We start from the raw sequence: 16,970 nt of genomic DNA, 5'->3' as shown, positions 1-16,970 counted from the left end.
TTCAGCCCACACCTCACCTGCGACTTCAGACAACAATCTGAACTTATCTCGGTCTCAGTTTGTCCTTCTGCAAAATAGGTGCAATCGTGTCTGGAATGTTTGCTGAAGATTCATCCATACGTGGGTATATGTGCCTCTTGTTGATTATAAAAGGCTGCAGCTGGATAGCAATGAGATTAAATTCGCAAGTTAGCAAAGATACCGTATTTAGTTCTCTAGAGCAACTCTGTAAGGCGGATATCGTCTGCAAAAGAGAAAACTGAAAACTATGACTTACCCTGGGTCACCCAGGGAATTTGAAACAACCATGAGACTCAAACCTGTATCTTTTGGGTTCCATTCCTGTATGTCTCCCTTCCAGGCCTTGTGTCCTCTGAGAAAGACTTCCCTTCCCCAATCTCTTATCATTCCAGGGAAGGTCTGGAGGATGCCAGGCCCGTTTCCCAAGTCTATGGTCATCAGAGACAGGCACAGCCGCCCCGCCCCGCCCCGCGCCCTCGCTATTGTTAATCACTAAGGTTTCAGAGGAAAAATGACCGTAGGGGTGCGCCTGAGCTGTTTCTGGGGTCCTAGGAATCAGGAAGTGAGTAAGGGATGAGAGGTGGGTCAGCAACGCAGACAGAATCCCAAATGAGGACACAGAAGCTCCGAGAGGGGCAGTAATGCCATGTGGGTCCTCAGCGGGGCAGACTCCGCGCCAGGACTTAAATCCAGGTCTCTCTGTGCTCAGAACAGGGCTCTTTTTCACTGCAGGATTGCTATTCCCAGAAGGGGTGCCTTGGCTGTAATTTCTAGCCCTTTTCCCTCTCTGGAAAGAAAGGAAGCCAAGAAGGGAGTGAGAGGGGGAGCAGCCTAAGACTTAGAAGAGCAGAGACCACCAAGTGGGTGGTGCCAGTGGCCCCAGTGCTGGCTGAGTTCGTGACCTCCAGGCTCAAGTTGAGATGTGTGGTCTGATAACCAATTACTATTTAAATCCTAACTGTGGCCATTGGGTGTTGAGAGGCAGTAGATGCTGTGCAGGGGTTAGTGGCTTTTCAGTCAGACTGACCTGAGATTGAATCCAAGCTCCACCACTTCGTAGCTCTCTGAGCCTCACCTGTGTCTTCTCTAAAATGGGGACAACGGGGCAGTTGTGAGGATTCAGTGAGTTAATAGTGGAATTAATGAGTCATGTGTGAAAATGCTTGGTAGCTCTTCATTCATGGATTCATCTACTCAATAAAAAATTATTAAGCACCAACCATATGTAGGGCAGCCTGCCAGTGGTGCAGCTGCTATGGTGAGCAAAACAGACTCAGACCCTCATGGAGATTACAGTTTGGTGAGGAAGTAAAGTCATTAAATGATCAGATGAATCAAAATCTAGTTAGAAACTGTGATAAGGAATGAGAAGGCAAAGTACACTGTTTATGAGAGTGAATGTCAGAGCACGGGGTGGGGTCAGAAGCGACTTCCTGAGGAGGTGATGTCTCCGGTGAGTTGATGAGTGGGGGTTAACTAGGCAGCCAGCAGGTAGTTGGGAGAAGTGTTGCAGGTCAAGGGACAGAGTATGGTAGGCATCTAGGCCAATGGAGACAGTGGCCATGGAGAGGAAAGACAGAGCTCACTAGGGCCTAAACAAATGAGGTGTCACAGGACAGGGAAACTGGCTTTGAAAGTGGGGCTCGTCTCCAAGGGTCTCTACTTTTCTGTTAGTCCCTAAAAGAATGCAAGCTTTGAGGCTAACCCACCTGGATTTGAGTTTTGGCTGTGCCATCTTACCTTGGACTGTGTAACCTTGAGCAGTCACCACACCTCTCTGTGCCTCAGCTACTCTTCTGACAAATGGGGATAATGATAGGGGGTCATAAGGTGAAGGTGAGGATTCAATATGGAAATGTGTATAAAGTATTCTGGCATAGAGAAGGCCCTCCATAAATGGTGGTTGGTCTTCCCAGCAGAGAGGGAGGTGAACCTGAGGCAGCAGATTCAGCAGATGCATTTGGGAGAGAGCTGATACAAGCCTTTATACACTGGGCACTTTGTTATCTGAAGACTTTGGAACCAGGCAAGCCTGGGTTCAAACCACATTATACCACTTCCTAGCCGTGTGACTTTGGGCAAGTGACTTCACCTCACTGAGCCTCAGTTTCCTTGTCCATAAAATGGGCATCATAATTGTTTCTATTTCCCAGCACTGTGAAGATTAAGTGATATAATAACTATGAAACACTTAGCACTGTGATTAGCTCATAATCACAGTTGTTGAATGTTAATTTTATTAATAATTATTATTGATATCAGCAGTAGCTACCTGTACTAGGTAAGATTCAGGGGCTTCGCTTGAAGGTTGTCTGGCAATAGGAGCCTTAATTTCTCCTTTTAGGCAATGGAGACAGACAAGTTGCTTTCAGAGGGGGTGGTGCTATGCATTTTAATAGTAATATTAATAAGTACTAACGTGACCATTTACTATATGCCAGCCATGTGCTAGGTGCTGTATATGCATTAATTCATAAATCCACATAGCAGGCCAGCCCGGTGGTTAAGGCGGTTAGAGCTCCATGTCCCTAACTCCGAAGGCTGCCAGTTGGATTCCTGCATGGGCCAGTGTGCTCTCAACCACAAGGTTGCCGGTTCGATTCCTCAACTCCCGCAAGGGATGGTGGGCAGCGCCCCCTGCAACTAAGATTGAACACAGCACCTTGAGCTGAGCTGCCTCTGAGCTCCGGGATGGCTGGGTTGGAGCTCGGGCTCTCAACCACCAGGTTGCTGGTTTGACTCCTGCAAGAGACGGTGGGCTGCACCCCCCACAACTAGCAACAACAACTTGACCTGGAGCTGAGCTGCGCCCTCCACAACTAAGACTGAAAGGACAACAACTTGAAGCTGAACGGCACCCTCCACAACTAAGATTGAAAGGACAACTTAACTTGGAAAAAAGTCCTGGAAGTACACACTGTTCCCCAATAAAGTCCTGTTCCCCTAATCCAATAAAATCTTTTAAAAAAAAAATCCACATAGCAGTCCTACAACTTAGGTCCTATTGTTATCATCATTTTACAAATGAGATCAAGGAAACAGAGAGGTTAAGTAACTTGCCCAAAGCAGCACAGTCAAGAAGCAGCACAACTGGAATTTAAACCCAACCAAGAACTTGACAGGGTCTGCTGCTCTAGAAGGCAAGCCCTCCCTCTTCTGCCCAAGGAGTTAGTTATCACCTGCCCAAGGATGAAATTATTCACTGCCGGAAGCAAGTCCCCAAGTTCCAAAGGCCAAGCCTCATTCCTTTCCCACCAGTTCTAAAAAGTAACCCTTGCCTGTTCCCTGTCCCCTGAGGCTAAGAGCAGGAAACAGACCCTCTTCCTCTGCAGCGGAAGCAAAAAGACCTTTAGAGTCACCAGAACTGTGCGTCCCAACTATGTCATTTAATGGCTCTGTAATCTTAACCAAGTCACATCCCCTTTCAGCCTCAGTTTCCTTGTCTATGAAATAGGGATGATAACAGCTCTGCCTACAGAACTGTTTTGAGGAGCAGAAAATATAAGGCCTGCATGTGCTGTCAGCATGAGAGTTCCTCTCCTTGTTGCTATGGGGATGGCAAGCATCTGGGAAAGCAGCCTAAACCAGTATAACAGGCAAAATGGCCATCTCTGGAAACAGTCCTGGGTTCAAGTCCCAGATCTGCTTTTTAAGCCCTGTGCGACCGACCTTAGGCACATTATATAACCTGGCTGAGCCTCACTTTTCTCATCTATAAAATGGAGTGAATAATACTGATCTTGTAGAGCAGGAAAGAAAACGAGAATGCATAAAAGCCATGAGCCAATGCCTGATACAGAGCTGGCAAGAGTGCAGCCTGCTAATGGATTCTAGGAGGAGAGACAAATGAGAGGGACCAAAAAGAATCACCCTGACCCCTCCATGCCACCCCTCTCTGAGGGGAAGAGGGTGAAGAGCACTGAGCTTAGAGCCTAGAATGGTCTCCAGCCACTACCCTACCTCTGGCATTCTCAGCTCTTGCTTGATCTACTTCTCTCTCTCTCTCTCTCTTCCCCCCCCCCCTCTCTTTCTCTCTCTCTCCCCTCAAACAAGTTCTTCTCCACTGAGCAATCCCAGGGGGCCCTGAACCTCGGTTCCAGCCAAGCTTACAGCCTTTCCCCGCCTCCACATCCTTAATCCACAGCTTTTGCATTTGCCATTCCTTCCACCTGGAATGCTCTCTCCTCCCGGAGTGCCTTTGATGGGGAAGAGGGGGGTGCTGGAGGGAAAGGATCTGGAATGATGCTCCCCCACCTCCTCACTCCCCTCCCCTACATCCCTCCCACTGCATGCCTGACCTCCCCCCTCCCAGCATGAGGATGAGGCAGCACTCAGAGGGGGAGGAAAAGGGGGAGGACTCAGTGAAGGGCCCTCTGTGGGGTTTTTCACCTGCTCAGAAGAGGCAGACGGAAATGAAAGCTCTAGAAAAACGCCTGCTGTTCGGCTCCCAAGGCCCCAGCTCAGTGAAGCCTCCCTCCCTTCCCACTGTGCCATCTTCTCTTCCTCCCCCTGCTCCTGCAGGCAGGTACCACAGTAAAGGAACATGGGTGGGCGGCAGGCCAGAGAGACCAAGGTTCAAATCCCATTCCTGCCACTTACCCAGTGAGTGGCTTTAGCAAGATCTTTGGCCTGCTTACACCTCATTTCTTTGTAAAGGGGCAAAACAATCCCTGCCTCTCAGGCTGCTGTGAGATGCCCGAAGTGCTTAGCAATAGAAATAGTAACAATGATTGCAAACACACACAGTGCCCAGGTGTGCCTGGCACAGCTTTCAGCACTTTGCATATATTAGCCTATTGAATTCCTCATAAGGTAGATACCATTACTATCCCCATTATACAGATGAGAAAACTGAGGCATAGAGAGATCATATAATTAGCCCAAGGTCGTACGGCCAGTAAGAAGCAGAGCATAATTTCTTCTCATCCACCACACTATGGTGTAGTCAGTGATAGTTGATCATAATTATCGTTAATATTATTTGTCTTTAGCTGTACTAACTCTATGCCCTCAGTAAGTACATGTTATTCTCTTTCCTCCCACCTTCAAAATCCTGCTTGAATTTTCTCTCCTTTTTGACATATTTTAGTCTATTCATTTAAAGAGCGTATATTGCTATCTACTCTGGCCAGGCCAATGCAGGGCACTGGGGACCCAGGGATCAATCCACCCAGTCTCTGCCCTCCAGTGGCTCCAAATCTTGTGAGGGAGAAGACACATACATAAAAATTACAATAAAAGAGGGAGACACTAATTGCAGCAGCGGCTTTGAGCTCACAGAAGCATAGAACCTAACTGGGGAATTGAGGCAGGCTTATAGTGGAGGGATCATTTGAATGGGGTCTTGAAGAGAGAGTAGAAGTTCCTCAGACAGAGTTATAAAGTAGGAACATAGAATATGATGTGTGGTGCTGATCCTACAAAGGGAACTGATTGAATTAAGGCTAGAGAGTAACATGTCTGGGGTTAGTTCTGTGTCGGGCCCTGTACTGGGCACTGCAGGTACAGAGGTGGAAAGATATTAACTGGGCCCTCAGAGAGCTTATAGACTTGGTGTGGGGGAGATGGAAAGCAACAAGTAAAGCAAAACTATCAACATTAAAGAAAATCCCGAGGGGCTTTGGGACTACCAAAAAGACTTATTGAAGGTTCAATGAAGGCTTCCTGGAGGAGTAATTGATGTCTAGGCTGAGACTTAAAGATCAGAGCCAGATTATGTCACCTACTGCCATCCCAGCCTATATATAAATTCAACATAAAAAAACAATACTAACAATAAAGGTAAACTTCAATAAAGTTCTGATTTTTCCCATGAACATTATTTCAATGTTGTTTTATAAATTATCAAACATCAAATTATTTTTTTTAAATAATGTTTGTAGTGCCCCTGCTTTGCTGGTACCCTAATCACATGCTTGCTCTGCTCATCAGGTAATCTAACAGGGTGACAGGCCAGAGGGAGTCAGCCAGGTGTGAGGTGGAGAAGGGTGTGGCAGGCAGAGGGAATTTCACAGGCAAAGACCCAAAGGCAAAAGAAAAGATGAGGGGGGTGAGAGGGAGGAAATCCTTTGATGAGGGCTGGTGAGTGGGAAGAGGTGAGGATGGAGAATTGGACTAGATTCTAAGAGTGCCGGGGAGGCGCAGAAGGGTTTTAACTGGGATTTGCCATAAGCAAATGTCCCTTTTGCGAGGTCACACTGAATATTTCTAGAGACTTATTTATGGTTTGAATCCATTCAAGAGACACCACATACCTACTATGTTTCAAGCACTGACCCAGGCGCTGGGGCTGCAACAGATAATTAAGTGTTCTGCAGACAGAGCAAGACGTGACAGGGACATTGAGTGCCACCCTACAGAGGTGTCTGAATGGATAAAGGCTTGGAGTGTGAAAGTGTAAGATTCACAAAAAGAAAGCCAAGCCCTGTGCTGGACAATGAAGCAGTGACATGGGAGATGGCGTTCAGGGAACTTGCAGTGGAGAGTCCAGTGATTCACAAGACAGAAGAATAAAGGAATGAAAGTAGGAGTAGAGGAAATGGGTTAGGGGTGAAAAACCCTGATCTTGTAACCTCCTTATAAGATGGCCAAATGGGCAGAGGAGCAGAGGCCTCAGCCAAGCCTTCAGCCCCCCATGCTTTCTCAGCATTGCTGAGCCCTGCAGCTTGTCTTCTCCTGGCTCCAGAAGTCAGACCAAACCCTGAAGGAGAACAGAGGCGGGTGAGGAGGGGGCGGGCCGGGAGACAAGCCCAGACCTCTCACCCCAGCAGGGCCTTCTTTCCCAGTGGCTGGAGCCAACCCTGCAGAGGTTAGAGGGAAGGTTCAGGAGTTGGTTGCTTTTTTACCCAAGCTGTGGCTGCATTTCTCTCTCTCTCTCTTTTTAAAGAAAAGTGTTCCTGTACACGCACCCGGAGGCTTTTGCAGGAGGCGGCTGTTGGAGAACCGGGAAAACAAGCCAAGAAACAAGAGAGAGGAAAAAGACCACGCCTTGCCTGGCAGATTCCTAATGGCCCAAGAGACCTGAGGCTTTACAGTGGGAGTCCGGTTGGGGCTGGCTCGGGTGGGAGGGAAGGGCAGGCCGAAGGACAGCCACTTGCTGGCTGGTGACCTTGGGCGGGATGCTGCCTGCTTCCCTCTGGTGAGAATGGGGAGGAGGGGGCCAGGGGCAGGGCTGGCCAGCTGAGGTCACAGGAAGGCCCCTTCCAGCCTGAAATGCGATCTCGGGATGTGGGGCCTGCCAACCTGCAGCGACCCTGGGCCAGCAGAGATGAAAGGCTGCCTGTCCCCAGCTTCCGGACCCCTGAGGCCCCAGTGCCTCAAACTTGAAGGGCAGTAAAGCTGCTAAAGCCAGCTGGAGCCGGTTGCTGGGCTCCCCACCCCACCTGATGTCATCCAACCCTCCCTTCCCTGTTTCGCAGAGGACACTCAGGTCCAGAGAGGGCTGGTGACCTGCCCGAGGTCACACAGCAAATTGCAAGCTGAGCCAGGACTTACCACAACGTCTTTGGCCTCTGAGTCCAGGCCTCATTCCTTTTCCCAGAAACTTGGCTGCCTGGGGGCTTACTCTGGAGACTTGGAGAGCCCCAGAGTTAGGGATGACAGTTAGGAGCTGCGTCTGTTTGAAGTCACGACTTAATGTTGACTGAAGTGCTTTTTTTTTTTAAGGACAAAAAGAACGTTCTCGGTCCCTGCCATGAGCCTGGACTTGCTCTGTTGGCAGGGGAAGGAATGCAGCTTTGGCCGCCACAGCTGCTGGTGGCCAGCTGCAGCCTCAGCTCCTGCTGCTCCCACCCCAGCGGGCATAGGGACAAAGACCTCTTCTCAAGCCTGTCTCCTTCAGCCCCCTAGAACAGTGGGGGCAGAGCATCAACCAGGAGGCTTGGTCACTGACCAGCTAACGAGTTAGCTGTTCCTCTCTGGGCCTCGGTGCCCTTGCTGGAAAATGGGGACAGAGTATCTGCCTGACCTACTTCTCAGTATTGTTTTGCAGCTCTAAAGAGGTGAAGTTACAGAAATGCAGACCTCGCAGCACCTCCTCCGGCCTGAGGATCTGCCCACTCAGAGACCCCCTCTGCCTCACATGCCCCTCTCCCTGCCTCATGCTTCACCTAGCCAGCCCAAATTCACTCAGCTCAGCTCAGCGGGTCCATCCCTAGCTCTGGGGAGCCTTCCCCTCACCTGCAGACTGTGCTGCTCCTTCAGGGTATTTATGACTGTTCTAATTAAATAATTAATTGTGTAATTGGATCTGTCTCCCCACTAAAATGTGAACCCTGGAATAACAATAGCTGACACTGAATGCTTACCCAGTGCCAGAGACTTTACACGTATTAATCCCCGTGGCAGGTACTGTAGGTTCCCCATCTTACAGATGAGGAAACTGAGACAATGAGAGGTCCAATAACTTACCTGAGGTCACAGCAAGTTGGAGACTGAGCCAGGCTTCAGCACAAAGAAGTCGCAGAACCTGGATTCAAATCCAGCCCCCAGGCCGTAACCATTACCCCACTAATAAGTCAGGTTCAGCTTATTCCCTGCCTCTTCCCAGCTCCCAGAACATCTGGCATACAGTAGGCGCTCCACATATGCTGGTTGAAGGAATGCACACAACAGGTGATGCATACACATGAGTAGCTGGAGAAAAATAAAGCACCTTCCAGGAGTGTTTTGCAGGTGCCATATGTGGAGTTGAGCCATGGTGAGGGGAGGGGAGTACCCAATATACAGTAATCCCCCCTTCCTGCCTTTTTGCTTTCCATGGTTTCAGTTACTTGCAGTCAACTGCGATCCGAAAATATTTAATGGAAAATTCCAGAAATCAACAATTCCTCAGTTTTAAATCACACACCATTCTGAGGAGCACGATGAAATCTCGTGTCGTCCTGCTCTGTCCTGCGCGGAATGTGCATCATACCTTTTCCAGGTATACACATTGTGTGCACGCCCTGCCCCGTTTAGTCACTTCGGAGCCACTTCCGTGGTCATCAACTATTGTGGTATCGCAGTGCTTGTGTTCAAGTCTCCCTTATTTTACTTAACGGTGGCCCCCAAAGCCCAAGAGTAGCGATGCTGGCAATTCTGATATGCCCAAGAGAAGCTGTAAAGTGCTTCCTTTAAGTGAAAAGGTGAATACAGGGGCGGCCGCATGACTCAGTTGGCTAGAGCGTGAGCTCTGAACAACAGGGTTCCCGGTTCGATTCCCATATGGGCCATTGAGCTGTGCCCTCCACAACTAGATTGAAGACAACGAGCTTCCGGAGGGGCAGCCGGATGGCTCAGATGGTTAGAGTGCGAGCTCTTAACAACAAGATTGCAGGTTCAATTCCCACTTGGGATGGTGGGTTGCGCCCCCTGCAACTAAAGATTGAAAATGGCAACTGGACTTGGAGCTGAGCTGCGCCCTCCACAACTAGATTGAAGGACAACGACTTGGAGCTGATGGGCCCTGGAGAAACACATTGTTCCCCAATATTCCCCAATAAAATCTTAAAAATAAAAAAGATAAATACAGTACAATAAGAGGTTTTGAGAGAGAAAGAGACCACATTCACATAACTTTTATTACACCATATTGTTAAAATTGTTCTTTTATTATGAATTATTGTTAATCTCTGCCTGTGCCTAATTTATTAATTAAACTTTATCATAGGTATGTATGTGTAGGAAAAAAACATAGTATATATGGGGTTCAGTAATAGCTGCGGTTTCAGGTATCCACTGGAGGTCTTGGAACGTATGCCCCTCGGATAAGGGGGGACTACTGTATTATTAAAGACCAATTACTAGTCTTCCTTCTGGAATACAGAGGCCAACAACCTGGGACATCATTTTTGAGTCCTCCTCCTACTTCACCTGTCAGAGCCAATCAGTCCCCAGGTTCTGCTTGGTTTCTCCCCAGTGCACCCGTTCTTCTCCATCTCTCAACTCCCATCTTTTTCTTGGATTTTTACAGCAACTCCTACGTAGGTTTCTCTGTCTCTCATGTCTTCTCCTTCAGAGTGGGCCTCTAAAAATAGCTAATTGTGGGTGCCTTCCCTCTTTACCTCCTCCCTCACTAATTAACCTTCCATGGCTCCCCATTGCTCTCTGGATAAAGTCCACACTGTTCACCAAGGCTTCTGCCACCCCACCCCTACTTCCACCCCTCTAGCCTCACCTCCTGCCCCTCTCCTCCACATGTCCCTTGCCCAAGCCACTCTATGTAGTAGAAGTTAAGAGCATAGAAGCAGACAGACTTGGGTTCAAGTCTCGGTTCCACCACCTGCCAGCTGTGAGAGTTTGTAAACAAATCAATTCCCTTCTCTAAACCTGTTACCACATCTGGAAAATGGGCATAATTATAATATCTACTTCACAGAGTCACTGTAGGGATGAAATGAATACATAAGGTGCTGTGCAACAGTACCTGATACTCTCAACAGTCGTTGTAATTCATACACTTTCCTCTGCCACAAATAACACTTCTTACTGTCAGTCTTACTTGTTCTTTATGACCCAGCTCAATGGTCACTTCTTGGAGGACATTTTTCTTGATATTCACACTCTGTTCCCCAAGTGAAATCAGCCTCACTTTCTATACTCACACTTTGCACCTCCATAAAGCAAAGTGTGATGTGATGTTGTTGCACTCTCCCCCATTACCCCAAGAGTTTCCCGGAGAGCAAGAACACGAATGTCCTCCTTAACTCTAGCACAGAGCCAGGCATACAGCAGGTACTCAATAAATGTTGGTTGAATTGAATGGAGTCACCATTTTCTTTTTTTTTTTTTTTTAGAGTCACCATTTTCAGTGCCTTTCTCAAGTACCTTGCAGGGGGAAGCCTGAGTGACGAGACAGCTGGACTCTGCTGGGACCTGTTTGCCTGAGTTCCACTCTAGCTCTGGTATGGGGCACACTGGTATGTGTGGGAGTGGGTGGAGGAAACTCCTGACCTCTGAGCTCTTTCTTCCTGGTGGGGAATCTTCCGTCCTCCAAGGGAGAGAGAGGGGAGAGGATTCGAGGAGGTCCAGGTGCTGAGCAGGCATGAGGTAGGCCTATAGCAGGAGCTGGGGGCGTGGGTGGGAGCTGGCAGACTCCAGTTCCTCTAAGACCAGGGCTGGGCCTGGCAGGATAGGGCCTCACAGCCCAAGTCCCCACCTGCAACGCCCCGCCTCATGCCGGCACCTGGATTAAGTGACTTTTCAAGTTGTAAAACTACAGCTTGATTTTCAGGGAACTGGAATCCAAGCCTGACCTTGTCTGGTTGCTGAGCAGAGAGAAAGGGGAGTGTTTCCTTTTATTCTCCTTTCTGTGTAGGCAACACCTTGCAATCCTGGGCACATCAAAGAAGGTAATATTTGATTTTGCAAACCCTGGTTGAAGTCACATTACCTCCAACTCTTGCTTCAATAGCTACTTATGTCCCTCCCCACTACTTAAAACCCTTCTCTGACTGACTAGTACCCTCAGTATAAAGTCCCAACTTCTAACCCAACCCATGATGCCCTGCGAGATCTGGCCCCTGCATACCTCTTGGACTTTCTCTCACTTCACTCTCCCCCTGCCTTCACTTTGCTTCTTCTGGCCTTTTCTCCAACACACCTTTCAACAACAAGTTCTTCCAACACACCTTTCTCCTTCTTTCCTCTGGGCATTCACATACTGTTTTCTTTGTCTTGAATGCTTTCCACCATCCCCTGATAATTTGTTTTATGTTTAGTGCTTTTGATGCCTAAAAAATCTTTGCTTATCCCAAAGTCATGTAGATATTCCCATATATTTTCTTCTAGAGGCAGTATAGTGTTAGCTTTCACATTTAGGTTCGTGATTCATCTTGAATGAAGTTTTGTGTGGTGTGAGGTAGGGATTGAGACTCATTTCCAGTCTTTTAATTCCTACTCATTGTCTGCAGTTCAGCTTCTACCTCGCCCCCTTTGAGAAGCTTTCTTTGACTACCCCCACAATAGACCAGGTGCTCCTATTCTACAGCTCCTAGCACCCTCTACTTTATTGTAGCAGTTGCCACAATTGTAATTAAACAATTATTTGTGTAACTAGTTGTTTAACATCTCATCTCCTCTAATATACTGGAGCTCAGTGAACTCAGTGCTTATGACTGCCTTTTTAAAAAATAAAATGTACTGAAATATACATCCAGAAAAGTATACATATCAAAATATATAGCTTGGTGAATTTTCACAAACTGCAACACACTATGCAATGAGTACCCAGATTAAGACACAGAACATATTTTTTAAAGATTTTATTGGGGAAGGGGAACAGGACTTTATTGGGGAACAGTGTGTGCTTCCAGGCCTTTTTTCCAAGTCAAGTTGTTGTCCTTTCAATCTTAGTTGTGGAGGGCGCCGTTCAGCTTTAAGTTGTTGTCCTTTCAACCTTAGTTGTGGAGGCTGCAGCTCAGCTCCAGGTCCAGTTGCCGTTTCTAGTTACAGGGAGCACAGCCCACCATCCCTTGTGGGAGTCGAATCGGCAACCTTGTGGTTGAGAGGACGCACTCCAACCAACTGAGCCATCCGGGAGCTCAGGGGCAGGTCAGCTCAAGGTGCCGTGTTCAATCTTAGTTACAGGAGGCGCTGCCCACCATCCCTTGCGGGAGTCGAGGAATTGAACTGGCAACCTTGTGGTTGAGAGCCCACTGGCCCATGTGGGAATCCAACCGGCAGCCTTCGGAGTTAGGAGCATGGAGCTCTGACCCCCTGAGCCACCAGGCTGGCCCTAGACACAGAACATTTTGACACCAAACATTTCCTATACCCAGGAGCCCCCTCATGCCCCTTCCAGCTATGACTGTCTTTTTTCTTTCACCTTTATATTCTCAGCACCCAGCATAGGCATTAGGCTCTCAAAAAAGTCTTTGTTGAATGAATGAATGAATGAATGAATGAATGAATGAATGAGTTGGTGATGCTTAATTCTTCTTAAAGAACTCAACAGGGAATCCAATGTCAGATCTAGACCCAGCTCAGAGTGACCTAGAAGAGGTCCCTTCTGCTTTCTGGGTCTCAGTTTGCTTGTTTATGAAATGGGGGTGAGTGGAGGCCGGTTGGATTAACAATCTCTTTGGAGCTTTTCCAGGTATGGCATTTGAGGCAAAATAAACCCCCAATACATTGTCAGGAACTCTTGGTTTCCTGCCTGATAATGAGGACCTGCGAGGACTAGATCCACGTCGTATGTCAGAAGCCTGGGCCTGAGAGTCAAAAAACCTGGGTTTGAATCCTGGCCTGGCCTCTGGGTGACCTTGGGCAATTCTCTTCCCTTCCCTGAGCCCCCTGGGTCTGTTCAACTAAAATGAGGCAGAGGTTGACTCTAAATGCTTGAAGAACCATGACGCTGGCTCCCGGCCTCTAAGCACCAAGGTTCAGTTCCTGGAGCATGGGCAACTCTAGCTCTGGGCTCCTCCCTGCAAGGCACTGTGGGGGGAGAGGGAAGCACACAATGTGATAACTGCCCTGGGGAAGGGAACTCGCAGTCTGGCCAGGGGGACCCAATGTTCAGCCAGGAACCAAATGGAAAATGGGCTGATGGTCCAAGTGATTCTCTGTGTGTGGGGCTGAAGGGAGAGGAACTGGCGTGTTCCAAGTAGGGGTAGGAGACCTGGGGTGAGGGGTGGGGGGAAGGCAGAAATGGCTTCCTGGGGGAGAAGACTTTGGAAATTGGCAGGGCAGCCCAGGGGCGCTTCCCAGAGATGGGAGGAGGCAGGAAGGAGGAAATTGGGTCCAGGTGACCACAGAGCAGCAACTTGGCCAGGGAGTAGGAGAGGCGGGGCTGGGAGCTTGGGCAGCCGCCCCACAGCTGGGCCTTGAAGGGGGGTGGGGCGGCTGCTGCCTCTGCCTGGGTCCTGGGAAAGCGCCATCTTCTCAGGCCACAGTCTGGGAAGGAGGGCACAGTTGTGAGCTCAGGCCAGAGGGGCCTCTCTCTGAGCAGCACCCAGGGCCCTGCCTGGCTATCCTGGGCTGCAGGACAGAGGGTAAGGAGCAGAGTCAAGCCCCAGACTCTCAGCTCCTTCCATATGGCCCTCCCCTCAGCTTGGATCACATTTCTGCCTCTTCCTGGCTTTACAACCAGGGGGCACTCAGAGCCCCTTTACGGTATCCTGTTCCTTGGACAGGTGACCGAGGCAGAATGGTTGCTAGCCAAGTTAAAAAACTGAGTTGTAACTATGATAATAGTAATACACAACAGAGCCTAGAGTAAAGAGCTTGACTGCCAAGGTTCAACTCCCAGGTCTGCCATTATGAGCCATGTGAGCTTAACCAACTCCCTTAACACTTCTGTGCCTCAGTTTCCTCATCTGTAAAATGGGATGATAGTATTACTTATATCATAAGGTTGTTGTGAGAATTAAATGGGATAATAGAAGTAAAGCATGTGGATATAAAGCACTTCCAGAAGTAGTAAAATGAACAGGTTTTGGAATCTCTTCTCTAGTCTGAGCCTCAGTTTCTTCATCTCTAAAATAGTGCTACTGTGTTTCCCCGAAAATAAGATCTAGCCGGACAGTAGCTCTAATGCATCTTTTGGAGCAAAAATTAATATAAGACCCAGTCTTATTTTACTATAATATAAAACTGGGTCTTATATAATATAACATAAGACCGGGTCTTATATTAATTTTTGCTTCAAAAGACGCATTAGAGTTGACTGTCCAGCTAGGTCTTATTTTCGGGGAAACACGGTAATAAGTTCTGCTTTCCAGGGCATTTATGAAGATCAGTAAGGGCAAGCTGGTCCTTAATAAGACTACACCGGAGGCCCTCTCTTCTCCCACCCCTCCGCACCCCACCATCTGCATGTTTCAGCTCTATTCACAAGTCCCCGGAAAACAGCTGCCCCTTGGCCACCTGTGAGGCCTAGGAATCCACCGGGGTGGTGGACTAGGCAAGGGCCCATTCAGGCCCCTGACGCTGGCTCAGGGGACCCTAGGACCTGGAGGTGGTCTAGAAGGATGTGGAGGTGGGCTTCAGGTGGGCGTGGCCTCTTGTTCTCTCTAACTCCTCACTCAGGGGGAAGAGCCCAGTAGAGGAGTTGATAGAGTGGGCCCTCTGAAATGCAGGGGCTCCTGCCTCCCTGGTGACCTGGGTCTAACAGCCAAATCAATTAAGACTAAATGACAAAGCCCTGCATGGCACGTTGTAGACACTTGGGAGATAGTAGGATGCCATCCATTATCTTCACAACAGAAGCAGACAGTATTGAGCCCATTTAGAAGATAAAGAAACTGAGACTCAGAGAGGTAAAGTCACTTGCTTAGGGTCACACAGCTATATCTAAGGGCACAGCTGAAATTAAAAGCTGGATCTGTCTGATTCCTAAGGGGCTGCTAGCCAAGGGATCGGAATCCCGAGGTCACTAGCAGATCCTTGTTGGGGCTGGCCAGGAGCCAGATGCTGGACTAGGCATGTTTTCTGTCCCAGGATGATAAACAGATCTGTTTAATTTACCCTCAGAAATCTGTCTGTGAGCCCATCTCACAATCCTCTAATAGTGTTCTATCTAAAGTTATTTATTCATCCTACATACATTTGCACACCCCTCTACTGTGTGGAGCTATATGCAGAGCTCTTGGGACCATGGACGAATCAAACTTACTACCTTTGGAAACTATGCCAGTCACTCAACCTTTCGGAGCCTCAGTTGCACATGTGTAAAATGGGGATGATGACAAGATACTTTCTTACAAGATATCCTCATGAGGATAAAAGAATATGTACATGAAACACTTCTATAAAGTCTAGCACATTGAAAGAAGCATTCAATGAGTATTAACTATCTGTAATTAAATGTAACGGGGGCATAGAGAAGAAATGTATTTTTTTTAAATTGGGGAACAGTGTGTTTTTCCAGGGCCCGTCAGTTCCAAGTCGTTGTCCTTCAATCTAGTTGTGGAGGGCGCAGCTCAGCTCCAAGTCCAGTCGCCATTTTCAATCTTTAGTTGCAGGGGGCGCACCCCACCATCCCGTGTGGGAATTGAACCGGCAACCTTGTTGTTAAGAGCTCGCGCTCTAACCAACTGAGCCATCCGGCCGCCTCGAGAAATGTATTCTTGTTGGGTAACTGGGGTCATGTCCTTCATGGAGGAGGGAACATCTATGTCAGGCCCTAAAGGATGAAGAATTCACCTGGAAAAATGGGGGAGGGCATTCCGGGAGGAATGTGCTACATGGACAAAGGCCCTGAGACTAGAAGGATGTGACCTGTCTGGGTGTGGTTGAGCAGAGTCAGCTGGGAGGAGTGATAGGAAATGAGGCTGGAAAGGCGGTTTCAAGGGCCTCAAGTGCCTGACTGCCGAGTTTAGACTTTAAAGGACGGGACAGAGCAGGACTTTAAGAGCTGGGCAGGGACATGATTGTGCCTATTTTAGAAAGATGATTCTAAGTGTTATGTGGAGAGTGAACCGGAAAGGGAGAGACTGGATGTTGGGCAGCAGATATGAGCATACTCCCCATGGGTGAAAGTCCCCCAGTGGCTCCCCTGACCTCTCTCATGTCCTGCCTGCCCACAGGCTCTTTCCTCTACGTGGGACATCTTCCCCTTCCCTTTGTCCAGCTAATTCCTTTTTCTCCCTCAGGTCTCAGTTTGCCTACACTTTCTCCTGGAGACTCCTTTAGGCACCCCATGTCTGGATGAGGTCCTCCTTCTCCTCCTCAGTACTTGTGGATTTGCCTGTCCCTTGACTGGACTGTGACCAGGGCAGGGACTGTGTGGTCCTGCTCACTACTGTGTCCACAAGTCCCAGCAGAGTGCCCAGCACACGGGGGGCACTCAATTCATAATGGGATGAATGAATGAACCAGTGATGAATGGATAAACTCATTAGGGAGCAATGAGGAGAGAGAAGACGGTGGGTGAGAGAACTGACAGGACACACGATTGATGAGAGGTGAGCACAGGGGGAAAAGAGAGAGTTGGCGATAACTCAGAGGTTTCTCCCTTGAATAAGTCCTGA

Source organism: Rhinolophus hipposideros, assembly GCF_964194185.1.
Source record: "Rhinolophus hipposideros genome assembly, chromosome: 8".
Taxonomy (NCBI): domain Eukaryota; kingdom Metazoa; phylum Chordata; class Mammalia; order Chiroptera; family Rhinolophidae; genus Rhinolophus; species Rhinolophus hipposideros.
The sequence above is the reverse complement of the archived record's forward strand: the minus strand, read 5'-3'. Positions refer to the sequence as shown.